Source organism: Lates calcarifer, linkage group LG5 (genome assembly GCF_001640805.2).
Source record: "Lates calcarifer isolate ASB-BC8 linkage group LG5, TLL_Latcal_v3, whole genome shotgun sequence".
NCBI classification, from domain to species: domain Eukaryota; kingdom Metazoa; phylum Chordata; class Actinopteri; family Centropomidae; genus Lates; species Lates calcarifer.
The window spans coordinates 17292930-17312113 of NC_066837.1; the positions used below are offsets into that span (position 1 = coordinate 17292930).

Below are 19184 nucleotides of genomic sequence, written 5' to 3' on the forward strand. Positions count from 1 at the left end.
GCAGTGTATTTCCCAAATTGTTCCTTTAACATTTTAGAAAAGTAAATATTATCTCTTCTCATATCCAAAAATATATAACAAATTAACAAGGATTATAATAATTTCTTCCCCTTGAAATCTAGTTTGAGAGGGTCAATTATGGCAAAGTGTACAGTCAGAGTGTGCCATAAAGAGAAATTAAAGCTCAAGAGAGTAAAGAGGAGTATATGGCGTCCCTCTTGCCAATGCAAATTTCCAAATACATCTCTATTGCTAACAGAGGACTTTTCAGGTGAATGTATAAGAAACAGCATTACAAAAGCTGCCCACCCTCTTGCTGCACTCAAACAAATCACATACAGCTGGAAAGGGGCCACGGACCACTCACAGTGAAGTGTGTCATTTTTTTTTTTTTTTTTGGAGAACACTGGATAAAATCACGTGATGTCACAGATGTCATAGTTCCCATGGTAACTCTCTGCATTCATAGAGTAAAATGACGAGCGAGGAAATGTGCATACACAGAAATACACACACACTTACACTTTTAAAAGTGCACATAGAATATAGATGAAACAAGTGCCACTTAAAAACGGCCTTGCTCGCTAACCATTTAATTCCTGATACCTGAATGACACCCCTCTCACGAGCTCTCACTAAAAAACAAAGCTAATGTAACTAGCCTGACTCAAAGCTGTCTGAGACAAGAAAAAAATCAGTATTGAGGAAGAAAAGGACATAAAATAAGCCTCAGCCAATAACTTGATGACGCTCTCATTAGGAGCTAAAAAATTTGATAAGAAAGCAGTTATCATATCAAGCCAGATTTCCTTCCTCTTCTGCTTTTTCTTTTCATTATGACCATTCTTGCTACCACTTGAATAAACCCTTCTGTGTCAATAATGTGAGGAAATAAGTGGCAAAAGCATCATCTTTATAGCTCATAAGAACTGGACATTGTTGAGGTTTTTATGTAACAAGTGCACCTGGTTGCTGCAAGGACATGGAAACAACTGCAGTATATTTCAGTGACTATATTAATACCTGTCTTTTACAACCTCCCAAAGGACATCTTTATTATCCGCCCCGTCACTTTAACTCATACTCTGCCAGTGTGCAGTTTTCTGTAGCATCTCTTCCATGACAGCTGATACCTTTAGACATACCTGTCTGGTCTCATAGGGTGATGGTGTATGTGATAAAATAACTCTGGTAGCATTACACGTTAGAAAAATGTAAAGAGACGAGTTGTCAAAGTCAAGGGCGAAACAGGAAAGGTAAGACACTGCAGGACTCTGTAAATAGAGCAAGTACACAGGGGTGGGCGTGTGTAGCTTACAAATGGACACACACAAGCACAGTCATGCCCGTGCACACACGCACATGCAGTACACCTGTCCTCTCTTGACTTTTGTCTTTACACACAACTTCCAGCTCAGTATCCCTAGGAATTACATCTATGTTGAACAAATCTGCATCTCACAATTTACAGCCAATGCCAGTGTCGTAAGTTATAATGCCACAAAACAGTCACAGAGTCACAGGAACCATTGATCTCATCCCCTTTTTACATGTGTGATGTATGCATAGGAGCGCAAACACACAGAAACATAATGGTGCTCTTTCTACAGTACGCTGCACAAGCACATACAAGCACACATGCAATCACACAAAGAGCAGTGTTTAGAAGGTGCTGGTGCACATACGCATGAACACACAGGCACAAAGGCACATGCACTCAGTATTGTTGAAGAAATGTCGCTATACCAACAAATACCTCCCCTAAAAAATACACACAAAAGACAGAGACTATTTTACCATATTGTTAAGGGAGAACCGTGTGATACGAGCCTGTGATGCTCCTACTATCTGGCTGTTCATGTGAAGATTCTCTCTTGTCTTGGGGAATAAGAAGTAGGCCGAGTCAGTGGATGTGCTCATTTCATACACTATCACTGTGGATCACAGCCAAGGACTTTCTTGCCTCAAATTGCCATGCTGGGGAATTTCAGCCATAAAGAATTAATCAGATTTTTAGCAAAATGGGATTATAAAGAAGATACAGCACAGGTCAGCTGTAATTTATGAGGCTAAAATACTGACCATCTCTAAAGATATTGTTACACTTGTACTTCAGGGGTTCATACCCTAGATTTGGGCAAATTAAAAAAGCAATTACTCACGAGAAAATGTGCCTGAAGTATATTGTAGTATAAATGAAATATGAGTACGCTATAATGAAATATACATAAAAATAACTTGGCCTAGTTTTACTTCATGGACCTATAGAATGGCTGAAGGGTGCCTTTGGTCTGTACTTGCTGTCACTCATGAACAAAACTTTTTATCCTTCCCACTCCGGGGTCAACAGAGGTAATATGTCATCAAGGCAAATTTGGGCGAGTATTGACACAGTTACAGGCAAGATATCATGTTCCCAATGAAGTCCATCTGAATGAAGATTACAAGCAAACTGTTTTGAACACAGAGTAAAATCACCAGAGAATTTGCAATGCTTTGGATAATATGATCAAAGTAAAACAGAGCTAATTTACTGTTGTAAATTACTGGACCAAGAAAATGCCCACCAGTATCTAACTAGAATAGACTAACTTCTGACTCCCAAAACAGTGAGTAACACAACACACAACACTAATACAACTCAACATACTCAAAAATAAAAAAATAAAAAATGAACAGTTGGAAGTAAAATCCTATTTCCTAGCATACACAAATGAATGTGTTGTGTGCTGTGTAGTGTATTTGAATTCTTTCAAAATAAAGTAATACTCCATGATGTTAAGAGTATGCCGCACTAACCTTCCTGGTAGCTTGAAAAATGGTTTGTAGTTTGCTTCTTAGCAGAGGACAGCAGCAGCAGCAGCCAACGTGGATTTACAATAGTTATGGATTACTGCATTGACTCTGTAATACAGTAGAAAAAAGAATTAAAAGACATCCAGAGGAAAGAACATTTTCAAACCACTCAAGAAGCACAATCCACTTGTCCTCTGCCCATTAATGTCCTTGGTATTTTCCAGTCACTCATATATGCCAAAATATAGCAAAATACACAGATTTGCTAGATCAGCTGGTTACATCTGACAATCACCCATTGTGGTCAAAAAGCACTTGATCCAGCTTTACGGAGCCTCAATCAACATCTTATATTCATGTAGTCACTAAGAGCCCAGTGTCCAATATATCTTATTTATTGTGTTAGTCATTATTTTAGTTACCTTCTTTTCCCATGAAATCAATGGATGACCAGGTAGCAGTGCTAGATCTTACCACGGTTGTGTTTTTAAAATAAATTTAGTTGTTACATCTGTGCAAGAGAAGACTCAAAATAGGCAGAAACCACCTTTAAATGCAGAAGAGCACAATCTCAGTGAGCACAACAACCTGCTAAAAATGTAAGGAAATGGTTTGACACCCATATACCCCTTTCATGTTAAAAGGCAGGGTTAGTAATCCCTTACTTTAGCTGAGAGGAATTTTACAATTTGAGGCAACCCTTTCATACATAGAAATGTTTTACATTATGTGTTATAATTTCAGCCATAGCCTCATTTATACTTTTATGCACAGGATGCCTTGTATCATTAAAATTAGCTCAGATAACAGCCTGGAACACCTGGAAGAAACAGACCACATGGTAAAGGACTGATGTTTTAAAGTAATAACAGAGTTTGATGTTTGTTTGTAAAACTAAACATTGCATTAATTTGAATGTTTGAATCGGCAGATGGCAGGTCATACTGGTCGTCAAAATGAAAGCAGAAAGCATCTCAACCTGTTGCTGTTGGGGGAAGCTGTTTATCTGCTCTGCATTCATTCAGAGCGACAACAGGAAACATGAGGCTGCTGCTGCTGCTGCTGTCTAGAGGGCTGGCCCCACGGTAATGACTGGAGTCAGGTAACCACTGGACAAACCGACTCTATTCCCCCTCACTGACGGGTTTGGACACGAAGGGAGGCGTTGAGAGTGGCGCCCCGGGACGGTTTCACCTAGTTTTTAACCGATGCCGCGACTCTCTCCGTGAAACAAACTTTGTAGCCGTTTAAAAGTTTGCTAAATTACACGACGCGTCGGCCAGTATATATGTGACGAGCTTCGTGTTTCGGAGCCCGCTCAGTGCAGGAGGCTTCTCAGGTGTTCAACTACACGAGGAAGAAGTTTGTGTCGTATTTGACTCCTTTTGAGCTCGTAAGAGGAATTCTCCCTCTCTCTCTTTTTCGCTTTTTTTGTCGTGTGTCCAGTGTCTTCACTTTTCTAGTTGGTTCCCTTCCTCAGTTTATTGGACTTAAAATCTCAAGTGGTCGAGTTTGAACAGGTAAGTGTATTATGGCTTTTTTTTTTCGACCTACATTTTTCTGCTCGAAATTTTAACGAAGTTTGGTGTACGTGGTCGGTTGACACCTTTTGAAACAGGGCCAAGTGGTGGAAGTGAGCCCAGCCCCAGAGCTGGACAGCCACAGCAGCTGTTGACTTGTCTGACCTCTGTTAGGCATTGCAAAGAAAATAGTTATAGATTGAAAACCCCTTTGAAATGTTACTTGACTGTTCAAAAGTCAATTTGGATGTTTTCTGACACTCTTGGCTTCTTAAATCCTGAATGAACCAGTACGTTTTGAAATTGCTAGACAAGTAATTAAGTCCTAAAGCCTCAAGCCTGCAAGACATTTACATCAGTTTTATGATGCTGTGGTTAAGATGGTGGGCTATCTTCTGACACTTTTCTAGCTGTTGTTACATCTGTGTCTCACCTCCAACACACCCACTACACACACATATACCCTACAAAACACACACCACGCAGTCAAGTGTTTTATATCCGATTAACCACACATTTGTTTTCTGACTCTTATATATGAGTCACCTACTTTATGGCAAAACATACAGCTGTCTCATCACTTTTAACCACAGCTTGATGTAAAAGAGCCAGTTTCTAACTTACAACACATCAAACAAGCGCTGCTTAGCATGCAGCTGAGCATACTGATTTACAAGCAGAGATCCCAGCAGGAGCTCCTGACATGGCTCCTCTTCTGTCAGGCTGAGGGAACTGAGGGCCTTGAGGCCACATCCAGGGGGTGTTAACTCATCTCTGGCTGAATTCACCTCGTAGGAAAGAGTAACTTCCTTGAATGTTTGTTAACAACAATGCTTATGCCTGGGGTTTCAAAGAAGATCACTCCATGGGATACATGGAAATATGAATGTCACAGCAGCCAGAGATGCCAGCTGATTACAGGTCACCACTACTGTTTTACGACACAACACACAGAAATCCTGATTTAGACTATCACTGTTCTGGGAAATTGTGAAACTGACTTAGCTGGCGTCACCCTCAGACACCCTCCTGCCCTTTGGCAGTGGCATTGAAATATGTGTGAAATTCTGGCTTTCATTAAATGCTATCATGAATGCTGTGTAACCAAGAGCTTGTTGAGATTATATCTTTCTTGTACAACAATCAAATAAGATATTTCACGTGTAACTAAAATGCTTTTCAGCTGGAAAGTTTTAGCTTTGATGCATATGAAATATAGCATAGAGACCAGGTGGATGTGCTAGTCACTTGCAAAGTAGCTTGGTTTTGATATGAATCTGCACAAATCTACACAAATGTACAAAGAGGAAGCGAGCTGGGGTAGAGTGGGCGAGATAGCTGTTAAAGACAGATAAAAGGGCAGGAGAAACAGTGTGGTCGTCAGCACCACCAATCAGCAAGAGTTTTATCTTTGCAAATCGTGTTGAAGAGAGCAGGAGAGAGTCAGGCTCTGACAAGGCAGAGGGAGATTAAAAAAACTGAAAGATAAAGGGGAGGAGACAAAAGAGTAGCTGGGAGTGATGAAATCCACCACTTCTTTGCTTGGCAAACTGGTTGATGGATGAATTTTCAGCAGGAGGGAAATTCCTCACTGTCACATTGCCCCCAGCATATCTCCCTGCATGTCTGTCCATCCTTAGTTGAAGTGATATTGGATTTTTTTTTTTTTTTTCAAATATGTCTTCCCCTTATATACTGTAACATTGTCACCCAAAACCAACTCCTCTGTGAGTCTTTTATTCTTTGGTTATTCTTACTTAGAGTACATGCTGTGGAGTATCACCTGATTAATGAAGCTCCCTCCACATTATGTTACAGTGTCAAGAGTGTGAGAGCTCTACCTTAATGCTCCCTCTCTTATGTCATGTTGCCACCGCTCTGACTGTCTGTGTACACATTGCACAAACACACTGTGCTTCAGGCTGTTATTATTATGGCTAAGCAGAAGATTAGACTTAGCAGAGCATGCACAAAGATGGTACACCTGGAAACAATGGATCACTAAGACACTGGCCTTGTAGAAAGTTTTATTTTTTCTTTTAGTGGTAGAGAGACCTTCATCATTACAGTCCATGTTAGAGTAATGTGCGATGGGTTCATTTTCATCAATGAGAAGTATTGAATTTGAGACACACTAAAGGCTAAATTACTCTCCAGTGAGCTCACCTGACCTACAGCATGTTTCTGCATTATGTCACCACATCAGTTCCAACATACCTGGGCTGCCGGCCATGCCCCTCACAATTAAGTATGAATTGGAGTCTAAACTGCACAGACTCGTCCTTTTGTCTGTCCTCTTTTCCTTGTGTTTTGTTTAGGCACAAAAGGCGGTGTTCAGACGGTGCTCTTTAAATCATCCTGCTTGTGTATCTTTGTGTGGTGTTCCTTTCGTTTGCAGTAATCTGTTGATTTAAAGCCTCAGAAATCCTGGCTGACAGAGGGAGAAGGAGGACAGAAAAACATTTACTATCTTCAGTTTACTCTGTTTGCGTTGTACACAGTACACATGCCCTTCTTTTGACACCAAGACCAATGTGTTAATCAAATAGGCAAGGGTTAGACAGTCAAGTAATGTGTAATGGTAAAGGTAATGACTTGAGCCGTCTGAAAGGGAAATTCCTGTGATAATCACGTGTTTTCCTTTATGATCATACTCATGCGAGTGTGAATAGCCTTGCTACATATAACCCATATGATATTGTTGTTTAAGTTGTTGTGAAAGTAGATACAAAGAAACTCATTATAAAGGAGTGTAGCCTGGAGGGACCTGAAACCTCTTTCCTGTGTACTGTGTGTGATCTGGGAATGTTGAAAATTACACATCTCTGACAGGATAATATTTTCACTTCTTAGCTCCCCAGCATTTACAGATGTCTTTATGGTGAATATATTTTTAAAGTCTAGTCTCAGATTGCAAGAAGGAAAATGTTCCCTGCACTTCAGTAGCTTGTGAATATGAATGAGTTTTAGAACCTGACAAAAACTCATGATATTCTTATATATACACTTGGTGGCCAGTTTATTACATATGCCTCGTGGAAATGAATACAGTGAATGAAAACAGTTCAGCAAGAACGTGCTGTTCATTTTTTTATATTTTATTTTTGGTTGAAATTGTCATTTCTGCTGCTGTTGAACTGCATTGTATTACACAGAGAGGTGTTTTTATTATTTAATTTATCCTTGTTGATTTACATGGGGTGGACAAAAAGACCTGTCAGTATAATGCAATACAGTTCAACAGCACCAGAAACTGCAGCCTCCTAAATGATTATACAGTTGAAACATCACCTCTCTCACTGGTGACTGAGAGTGCTGTTAAAGTGTGTCAAAAGAAATGATTGTAGTGCCATAAATTAACTGAACATGAGAGCTTGGACTGAGCGTCATGGTGATCTGAGCAGTGATGTATTCACCTTATATATATTGAACTGCATTGAACAGTGATGTGACTGCATATCTTAGGGGAAAAAAGTGAATGAAATACATAGTCACCAGCTACAAATCTTTGCACTGAATGATACAAGGCAATTTGAATCAGCAAAGAGATTTATGTCTTCCAGCTCTTGTGCCCAATAAACTGCCAACTGAGTATGTGATATGCAAAGCAAATGTTACAAAACCACTATATAGTTTAGTCTGGCTTTTCTGATGGACATCTACAAGCTAGTATGGTTTTGTGTTCCTATTTATGAGCAAATTGAAACAAAGGAGAAACACAAAAAATAAATAATGTAACCACAAGACGTCACAGAAAAGCGAATATATGGCTGTGGTTACTAGGTTACGATGTCTGGTTAGCCATCAAGCACAGCACAGAGGAAACGGAGGAATCCCACTGCTGTACACTGTAGGCAACAATTACCCGAATGATGTTTGTTTACTGAAGTGTGGGTATGTATTTTAAATCCTGGCAGAACATGAGTGCAAAAGAAATGGGATATGTTTTAGTTTACATGCACAAATTGAATGAACATAAAAAACTGTTAATGAGTGGCAGAACTAGGCCCAGATATTTTGGTGTGTGTGTATTATTGTGGTGGGAGAGATTGAAGCGCTGTCGCAATTTATGCAATGCCAGCAAGCTGTCTAATGTTACACATCCATCCAAAGCTGCAGCTAATGTGTGATTTTGTTGTCTAGTCAATTAGATGGTAAAAAAAAGTCCTATCACTGCCATTTCACAACAAATTTGGAAGAAATTCACCTGTTGCTGAATTACACAAAGCGCCAACGACAGATCTACATCCCACACTGATATGAGCTGATTTTACCAAGCCAGTTTTGTCGGTGTGGCTTTGGTGCCTGTGGTTTTGTTGCAAGTCCAGGTGGATATGTACGCCGCCACACATGCAATATAAACATCCTTTTTAATCATCAGAGGAGGCTTGAAATTTCTTAACAATTTCTTTTGCTGCTTACAGACATGCCTTTTGTCTCACGTTCAATTACACAAACACTCCCACTACTTGATATTGCACTGCTTAAGGTTACACCTCTATCATGTTGCAATTCTCTTGACTATATCTAGCCTCATTGGACTGTTTTGCACTAGTTGAAGGAACAGCATGGTGTTGAGTTGTAACCCATTTCTCAATGTATAATATTGTTTTTGACATAATACTTTTTAACTGTGAATTTGCCTTTTTGGGGGTTGGTTTAAGAAACTTGTTTGTGATGCTCTCTGTTATCTTGAAGTGTGCTGTTCGCAGTCCTATTCTTATTGGTCTGATTTCCATTCATCGGTGTGTTCAATACCTATTCAGTCTAAAACCAGTGCACATGCTCTAGATGCACACCAGTCATTAAGGGTGTTGATGAACATTAGACTATCCCTACAATTAAAAATTAGTCTGTCAGTCATCTCTGGTTAGCAAAATGTCCTCAGTGGACAGCTCGTATTATTTCCCTGCCCAGGTCAAGAGAGATTATCTTATCTCTCCTAAACATGTTCATACTCTTGGTAAAACACATTATGTTGCCATGGAGAGAGGAAGCATTCCTTAGTACCAGCCTGTTGACCCTGTTTAAGCCACAATGGTGGTGTGAAGTACGTGACCGAGTTGTTATTGAAACCACACAGTGTTGGGTCCTGGGAACCATCCAAGACCTTTAACCCTGGTACAAATGGCTTTTGGAACCAGACATAAATGAAAATGAATGTTGAACATTAGATGACTCAGCTGGTTCATTTTAACCTTGTAAATCATCCCAGACACGCACACAAGACACACACAAGACACAATATACAGAAAATAACAAGGGTCTGGGTTTGCTACCTAAGGAGGAGACAACTCTTCCCCACTGACATTGAGCAGAGGTCAAGTCAAATCATTGCATAGCTGAGATTTTGTCTGATACCATCTACATTATGTTGCTACGAATGGGATTGATCGTGGTTCCTAAATCAATATTCCTCAGTTCCATTAGTGCTGCAATGAACATTTCTTACATTTATGTTTCACCAATTATCTAAAGTCATTTTGATGTGAATGCCTCCTTCATTGTCTTCACAGCTATAACCTCAGAGATCGTGGGAGGCTTATTACTGAAGGATCAGCATACTCTCTGTGATTTCTTTAATGGTGGGCACGAATTCAGTTTGTCTGTCCAGAATGATTATGAGAAAGGAGGAAAGTTAAACATTACATTGTTTGACTAGACATTTACAAAGTGACCCTTGCCAAATAGAAACGCAGACTCAATGGCTCGACATTGCAAGGTCAGTGGGTAATGAAAGAGTTGTTGTACCTCGAACATATTTCAAAGTGAGAAAATTTACAATAAATTGTTTTGAGAGGTGGTTTTAATGTACAGCTGTATTTGTGATTGTCTGCGTTGTTGTACTGTGTTGTCCCGATGTGGTTTAATTTTGATTTGGCTGCAGTGTGTTGAAATGATGTATGTAATCGTGACTGAGCCAGAGGCCCCGCGGCACACAGGACTACAGGCTTTTGACTCTATGACAATAGTGAAAATGAACCGAGACTGGATTACACCAGTCCTGCATTCCTCTCCAAACCTGTTTGAGACACACACACAGATGCACACACACACACACTAATCCTGCGCTTACAGACAGACAAACTACTGAAACAAGCCAGTACATGTCTTGCACACGCTTGTTCAAAGTGCAAAAAGAACAGTTACCAACAAGAATATTGTCTACATGTGTGTACATGGACAGTCAGAAAACTCATTAGTGGAAAGTCCTAAAATAGTTCTGACAAAAAAGAGGCCAAACCAGTGAAAAGTAGCACCATGAATAAATGTTCCTGTGGTTTATCACTGCTGCTCCATCACTACTATGTGTTAACTTGTGAATAAAGTCCTGAGACAGTCTGTATTAACAGTATCACCAAACAAGGCATTTTTAAATTGATCAGTATTTAAGCCAGATCCAATTCAAATCCTTTGTTTATTGTAATCCCCTGCATTCTCTGTGGGAACACCACCTGTCAAAACCTGCTTTCCATTAACACAGCTGAACCTCTTCCTAACACACAGCGTGGTGAGTGATTAAACCACGAGGCAGCACGAACGAATAACCTGCAACCCGCAGTTTCAATGAGGATCCACACTGACAGCGTGCCTCAGTGAGCAGAGGAGGCAGAGGCAGTTTGGGTTAACACACACACACACACACACACACACACACACACACACACAAAAGGTCACATCACCCTTATTTCACTGGCATTTTGCAGGTGCACTATGCTTTTAAAGTGCCACTGTTGGTTGAAAACCACACTTGAACTTCCTTTTTTTTTCATGAAAGGGATGAACTGTCTAAATCTCGTCAAAGCTTTCAAACAGCTCCACAATAACTTATCTCTGCAGAACCTATGCAAAAATATTTTCATTATCAATTAATCTCTTTATGATTATTCATATTTAAATAGTTTCATATATATATATATATATATATATATATATATATATATATATATATATATAGTCAGTGTAAGATGCACATTTTGTCAGTACCCATGGTGAGATTTTTTCTGGCCAACAGAACATTTATGCTGGAAAAATTCCCATTATGTAGTACAGTATTCACTGTATCAGACAGACAAGGTATCAGCAGATATTCAATAATTAATAGTGCTAAAAAGCACTGACAAGGCTGTAACTGTAGGTGCACCATTGTTAAAGATATACTGTCACACCTTGGATTCTTGTGAAACCTCTGTGCATGCGTCTGCATGTGAGATACTGACACAATGGAGATCGGCACATATTGTAAGGTGTCTTACTGTGAGCTTGATGTGTGTCGTTGAGATTCGGTTTCGGTGGAGATGCGGGCAGAATGTTTATGTTGTGTCACAGCCTCAAGTGTCTTGTCAGGGCTTGTCAGAACAGGTGTCTCGAACTCTGATCACCCCCCCACCCCCACTTCACGTTCTCTCATTCCTTTTAACCTCTGTGGTTCCATGCAGGATTTTCTATTTTTATGATGTCTCTGTGTCTTATGTGTCTCTTATTCATTTCTTTCATTCTCTCCTTACATTTTCTCATTTCTACGGTTTTCTCCTGGCTCTTCATGATATGTAAGATAGGAGGCTGGTAAGGCAGGTCTTGAGAACTTACACTGGGCTATGTTTGATAGATCTTTTGCCTCCTTTTCTGTCTTGTTTTTTCTGTCACACAATCACTTGACTTATTTCAAACTTTGTCGTAATTACAGGTACATGTACTGTCGGTTAGTAGCTCAGGGCAACTTTGCCCTCAGGAACATTGTCTCTCATTCCCATGAAGCCTTAGCCAGCCTGTAATCTTCACTCATCTGCAAAGTGTGACGCCATTCACACTCTCTGCGTTCCACCTCAGGCTTAAAAACCAGTGTTTTCCCTCTTACTATGAACACTAATACATGCCTCGGCTGTCTATGCTCAATGTTTGAGGAGATAAAGCTTTAGATAGAAGAGTTCATGAATGCCAAAACATTGAAAAAGTCAGTCTGTTTTACAGCGTAGGGGCGACTGTTGATAACCCACTGTCTCCTGCTCTTAAGTCATGCGAGGTCATGACTAAGTCTAGTATATGTACATGAAAAGCTGGGCAGTAAACCAACAATTTGCCAGTGCTGTCATGTTGGAATGTTTGGTACTGCACAAACATTTTCCAAGTGCTTCCAAGGGGTTTCCCTGCAGGCTGGCCAACCATATTAACATAGAAAATATTCAAAGTTGTGTTCAGGCAGTGAAATGTTACTGTTGCACATCACAGGCTACACTGTATGTGTATTATGAGATGTTCAATCATTTGTATCCTTCATTTTTAATTACAGATTAATCAGGGTCACCAATAATCTATAAGATTTCAGCTCTGGTTGATTTGGCGACACGTGTGGTTACCATGGTAACAGCAAGTGCGGTTTAATAGGTCCCAGAGATATGGGGGCATCAAACACTTGAGCAGCTACTTTGTTAGAAATGCAATAGAAAAGCAACTGCTGGATCTGTTTACAGAGCAGCTCAAGTTGTTTTGATAAAGAAGTCGGTCAATAATAATTGCAGCTACAATCTGATTTCATGCCGTGCACAATGCGAATAGTTTTCCCACACAAAAGCGCAGCACTAATAGAAGCTGGTTTCCTTGGAGTTTCCTCTGAATCCCTTGTGCATGTGAAGACAATTTGAATCCATGTGGGAATGGAGGAATTACAAAATGTAAATACATTCAATAGCCCCTTTTACACAGAGATTGTGCAATATTGGTGTTCAGAAGACCCTGAAATATGCCACGGTTACTTGTTTACAATGAACCACACAAAGTGTGGTGTAATGCCGCCCAGTGTGTGATTATATACAGCATGCCAACATCATGGAATCAGGGGTGTGACGCCTTGTTATCTAGTGTCTAGTCATTGTTTTCATTTGTACAGCCTGAAATCAAAAATCTTGTTTTGAATTCTTTTCAATCTGTACAACATATGATACCCTCTTTCCTTAAACTACAATTTGAATAAGATGTACATTGAATGTAAATGCACTTATGAGTGTGTATATAGAAAATAAAGTCAAACCCAAATGCAAACATTTGTACTTACTTATCTCTCTTTTAATGTCAGGTGTGCTGAGGCAACTTTTGTGTGATTATACAGCCTCATATGCATGAGAAAGTCCTCATCTATGATGTTTAAACCAGTTTGAAAACAATAATGTTACTTTTATGCAGTTAATGTGTTGTTTATGAACGCACAAACATTATCTGTGTTAGCATGGTGAATCTACATACGTCCAGTCCAATAATCCTGTATTGAGTTTAGTCCATGAGACAGGAGTGGAGCAACTTCCCTGATCAGAAAGCTGTTGTGTTTTAACTGATTGACACTTCCAAAACTGAACCATTCTAGAAAATGCATACAGTTAGACTAATGCAACAATGTGATTTCTTCACAGTCGGATTATATAGATAATCCTGCATGTTAATCGTGCTCAGTGAGTCAGGATGACTCATCCAAGCTGCGTATCGCATTATTCTTCAGCTTCACCATGCATATGTATGTTCTGGATGACCGTATTAATCTCTGCAGCCCCTCTGCTGATTTGATGAGTGGATGACAAGGTTTTTACAAAGGCTTCACCATGCTGTCAGTTTTTATCTGCTGCTCAGCTTAATGGCTGCAGAGCTGATTTTCTCAACCAGAATCCTTCCAGTCTTAATATTTTAAGTATACACAACAGATGGTAATTTTGACATGGCTGATGATCAGAAGCTTGCCCATATTGGGAACCACTCACAGGGCAATATCAAGCAGTTTGCAGCTATATACAGAATTTAGCTTAATGTCAACCATGTGTGTGTTTTGCTAGAGATAATGACTGCACACACTGTGCTCTGCAGCTTAGACTGTGTCAGTAGACACAATAAGACAAACCTGGTAGATAAACATAATCATACCTGGTCTTTGTTGTGGGGTACTTTCACACCTTTGCCTGTTCAGTTCAGGGGCTTGTCTTAAAACTATAATAAGTTGAATATTTTTAGGTTTTTAACTGCTTTTTGTGTTGTGCCTCCAGTCTAATATGAGGTCCAGTTGCAATGTTAACTACAAATGTTCATGATCAGTTATTACTGTACTTAATTAACTTTTTGTGACGTGAGAGAAGATTAGCAAACACATAGGACACAGTAAAATGAAGCATGACTTGCTGTCAGTCACTGCAGTTTCATTTTTTATTTTATTTTTTTGCTTATGGGGTAGCGCTGATGAAAATGCAAAATGCAAAAATTCAGTTACCTGAATTTAATTACCGGTAACAATGTATAATTTCTTTCCTTTGGTCCACATGAAATGAACCAAACTACAGATGTGAAAGTCACCTAAGAGCCCCCACAGCTGTGACAGTAAAACCAAGAAATGTTTGTTTTGAGTTACCTTCTGGATCAGCCCAAATAAAGATCAGATGCTGAGGGTGTGTGTTGTGTATAGAAGTTTTCCTTTACTGTACGTGAATCCTGTGGGCAGAGCTAAGCATAGGCTGAGTCCAGCCTACCTCCAGCTGAACAGAGACTCCATTGTGTGTGTGTGTGTGTGTGTGTGTGTGTGTGTGTGTGTGTGAAGTACCTGACAGAACACCATTGATCCCCCTCAATCCCTTTTTTATAGCTGTATAATGTTTGGACAAAATGAGAGCAAAAGAGTTTGCTCCTTTGAGGTGCTATTGTTTCATCATAGTCTCCTCTCTCTACACAAGTTAGTCAAATTGTCAGTGCGTTAAACTTGCTTTAGTCTAACTACTGAACACTAGGATCTGTTGGATCTGTTCTTTTGATATCCCCTTGTAGTGATGCCTTTGATGCTCTCAAGTGCGTGTACTCCGTTGTGATCATTTGTGTGAGCTCACTATACATACCTGCAAAGTTAATAAGATGATAAATATGGGATTGCTGGGGTGATGACACCTATAATGCTTTGAAGTGCACATAATATTTGAGCCTCTGTTCTCTTTAGAGGTTAGGTGGCAGTTGGACTGTCAAGCCTGTGAAGTGCAGCTGTGATAAATGACTTGAAGTAAATCTGTGATGTACGTTGTTAACTGATAATTTCCAACGCTCGCCAAAGTCTGTTACACTGTTAGCTCTGTGACGTAACACACACACAGACACACACACACACATTGCACATTAACCTTCCATCCTTTACTGATGCCGTCGCACACATTCACAAACATTCACACACAGAGCAGTGGAATGCAGTGTTTTCATTCCTCCAACCTGGCCTGTCAATCAGAGGAACTTGGCTGTGTGCTGTTGCAGCAGCACCATCCAAGCTACACGAATTCCACCCATACCGCCCACCCACACACATAAACACACACACACACACACACACAGTACACACACATACCCTCCCACTGTGTCAGATTTATTCCTATCTAGATAAGTATGATATCCATCTCCAATAATGTAATTTCTGCTGCGGAGTCTGTAAAGCAACTGAAAATCAATAGCTGATGAAAAAGCACTTTAGAACAATTCGCTCTTTCCTTCCCTCAAGCTAGAGAGTGATTGCCTCTTGGATTTCCCCATCTGCAATTGAAGTTCTGTCTAGGAATTTTTTTACAGTCAGTCGGCTTTCGGTTTGAGTCAGGCTCTTCCTGACCAATGGCCAGTGACGACAGCAGAGGATGCGCAAGTTCAGAGATCAGGGTCGTTGCAATTGCATGTTCTGTTTCTAATCGCTGGAGGACAGCAATGTTTGGGCTCTTCCTGTTCCCAAACACATGGAAGGATATTTTAAATTTACAGCGGCCTTGGAATATTCTCTCTGTTCCTCTCTCTGTTTGACAGGCCTGAAAATGTGAATCAGTCCAAATCAAAACTTTAAAACCTTTAGTCCCAGTCTGTGTGAATAGCATTTCATTTTTCAAAACCCTCTGCGTCTCTACTGTTATCTGGTCCATTTCTACTCTTTTCAGTTCTGGAGTTTACAGTCTACGATCTAACGCTGTACACCATTCCCTAAGAGTGAGAAGAGTCGAAAATTAAGCAGTGGTGAATAGAAGCAGAATGGGACATGTAGTGGCAGCACTATAAATCAGCCTCAAGCAGATGAGCTACACTTCAAAGCAAAGATGATTAAAATGTGAAGTTACTAATACAGGTATTAGAAATGAATAAAAACCGTTAATGTTAGCACTAAAATAAAATGTTAATTTTAGCACTATTACAGTATCTAATTGAAGGCACACAATCAGATACCCCACTCCTGCCTCTGCTTCCCACTCTCTCTCTCTCCTCTGTCTTCTGTACTATAATCATCCCCCACTTCCATCTGCCCATCTCTCCAAGAAATGGAGCAGAAACTTCAAAGTGCAGAGAAGCGGGAGTGTTGGTGGGGGGTGGCGGTCTAACAGCAGCATAATTGCATCATCACACAAAAACGAAATGTCACTGGGTGGCCTTACAACGACACCCCCCCCCCCCCCACCAAGACCTGAAGCTATTTTAGCAATTGAATGTACGTTGTGTGTTCATTGGCTGATATTTACAGAATTCAGAAGACTGTTGATCTTTGATCTCTCTACATGCCTTCCTGATGCAAACAATATCTTAATTTTTAGCTAACAACTGTGTACTGTCCATGACCTGTGACTGTTATATTTATGGTATAAACACTAGTCTGTTACAGTTGATGCTCCATCAGAGAGACTGTCAATAATTTATCCCAGTCTAGAGCCTGGGGCTCTTGTCAGAGTCTCATGACTGAAAGTTCACAGTTTTCATGTCCCACTGCAGCCAGTGTCTATATCTGTGAGTTCAAAGTCAACAGCTGTGTACTCTTACCTCTGGTAAAATGTGCTCTCATATCCGTACTGGAGTGGAATATTATATTTGAATAAGCTAGTTCCTGATTCCATAGGGGGAGGTACTGTATTGTAAAAACATGCCTCAGATTCCTGAAACCTGTGTTTTGCATAGACGGCTTATCTAATTTCATCTGTACACCACCACTGACGTTATATATTCTGTGTGCCAGCTAACAAAAGAGGCATTGGCTGTATGTAAGTGCTGCCTATCAGCTTATTCTGATTGTACTGATTGCCTCTACCACAGTCTTTGCAGAGACTTACTTTTAAAGCCCTTAGAAAATGAAATGCTAACGCTTTGGCTTTTGCAGTATTTGCTCAGTTTGAGAATAATGAAGACTACTTTTTTCTTTTTTTTCTTCTTCTTTTTTTACATGCACTGTGATTTGGATTTGACTGAACACCAAAATAGTTTGTCGAGAAAGTCTGCTGGTCTTTTTGTTTTATATATTTATTTATTCTTTATTGCAGCCTCTTGCCTTGTATGAATAGTCACACTGCTTAAAATTCCCATTTGACGATTCTGATATGCTCTCAGTTGCTCACTGCCTTTGACTGTGTCAGAGAAAGTCACGAGCAGTGAACTGTGGTACTAAATGATTCTTAAAGGTTTTCATTCCAGGCGCCCTAATGTTCTTCCATCTGTTCCCGCAGAGCTAATGTCACTGCACCAGCACACAGCATACAGACTTCATGGCACCCCACTAGGCAAATATACATTGTTATATAAACATGCACACATACGCTGAAGGCAAATATACATCCTTTTGCACCAGGGCAGGAGGAATGTTTGCAGAGAAACCATGCTGACTGACTGGAGTAAGACTGAATGACTGAGAGGCAGCTGTACTCAGTCGAGGGTTTCTGGGCCTACTTATACACACACCATGAAGCTCCCAGAATTTACAATAGGGCTTCAAGACACTGATTGTTTTCAGTTCATCCATATATTTTTTTAAAAAAAGCAATTATTTTGATAATTGGTTCATTATTTTACAGTTCCTCACAATTTCCTGTAGTCTAAAGTGATGTCTTGTTACTTCTTCTGTCTGAGCAGCATTCTGAAACCCAAAGGCATTCAGCTGAAAGTGATATAAAACAGAATAAAGACATTTAGGAACTGAAACTGGCATTTTTGTTTGATAGAGGATTAAATCCTTTTGGAGGATAAGCCTTTTGACACGACACAGTAGGAAAAACTGCAGGTGTAAACAATAAAATGAATGATGGCTGAATTCCATTTTGCTGCTTCAGTGTCTGAGTTCCAGTACTGTGTATGCTGGCTCACTGTCACTGGCTCATTGTCATGACTTACTTGGACACTTGAATAGAACAGAGCCATTGTTAATGTTATTAGTACAACCTGTTATTTCCCTACTATGCCCAATAACAAAGCTGTGAAGATGGTTTACTGACCACTAAAAAAATCTATTAACTCATCATTGCAATGCTAATATACAATGTTCTTTTCCTCTTTCTTCGCCACTCTTTTGTCTTTGACCGTAGCTGCTACAGTCCATCATGTTAGTGTTAGCAGGGTATGGAGAGGGAGAGAGACTGGGAGATACTTGGTGTGTGGGAGGTCATACCACTGAGGTCACACAGCCTACGACTTGTTTAACTGCCAAGTGTTTGTGCAGGACAAAATGAACGCCTTGAAAACCAAAAAACTGCCTTTTTTAATTAAACTGAGGCATCAGTCATTTTAGTCATCAACATTGGCATGCAACAGGTGTTACAGGTGAACCGGAGGCTGTAATTAAATACTGCAACAGCCAGGCTGCGTCGATGGCTATGTGCCATATTGGTGTTTTACTACTGCTGATTAGCTCTGAGAGCTATTGGTTATAGTGTGAATTAACAGAGGCAAGGGTGCAGTGAACAAGCACAGTTTTTGTTTGGTCCCACAGAACATTTGTGGGTTGCTGTGCTTTCTGAATACCACAAGAGGATTGTGGGAGTTGTGTGAAAATTCTCAGTTAAGGTGCAAAGACTCATGGTTAAAGTAAAGATTTTGCATTAATAAAACTCCTAATTGCTTTTATAATGT

General features: G+C 40.0%; 1 protein-coding gene across 1 annotated transcript in view; it reads left to right on the forward strand.

Annotated features, from left to right (window-relative positions):
• Positions 1-3806: 3806 nt before the first annotated feature.
• palm3 (paralemmin 3) overlaps positions 3807-19184 on the forward strand; it is a 33669-nt gene continuing 18291 nt past the window's right edge. The window contains exon 1 of the mRNA XM_051070679.1: positions 3807-4316. The gene's annotated coding sequence lies outside the window, so the exon portion shown is untranslated. The remainder of the gene's footprint in view (positions 4317-19184) is intronic.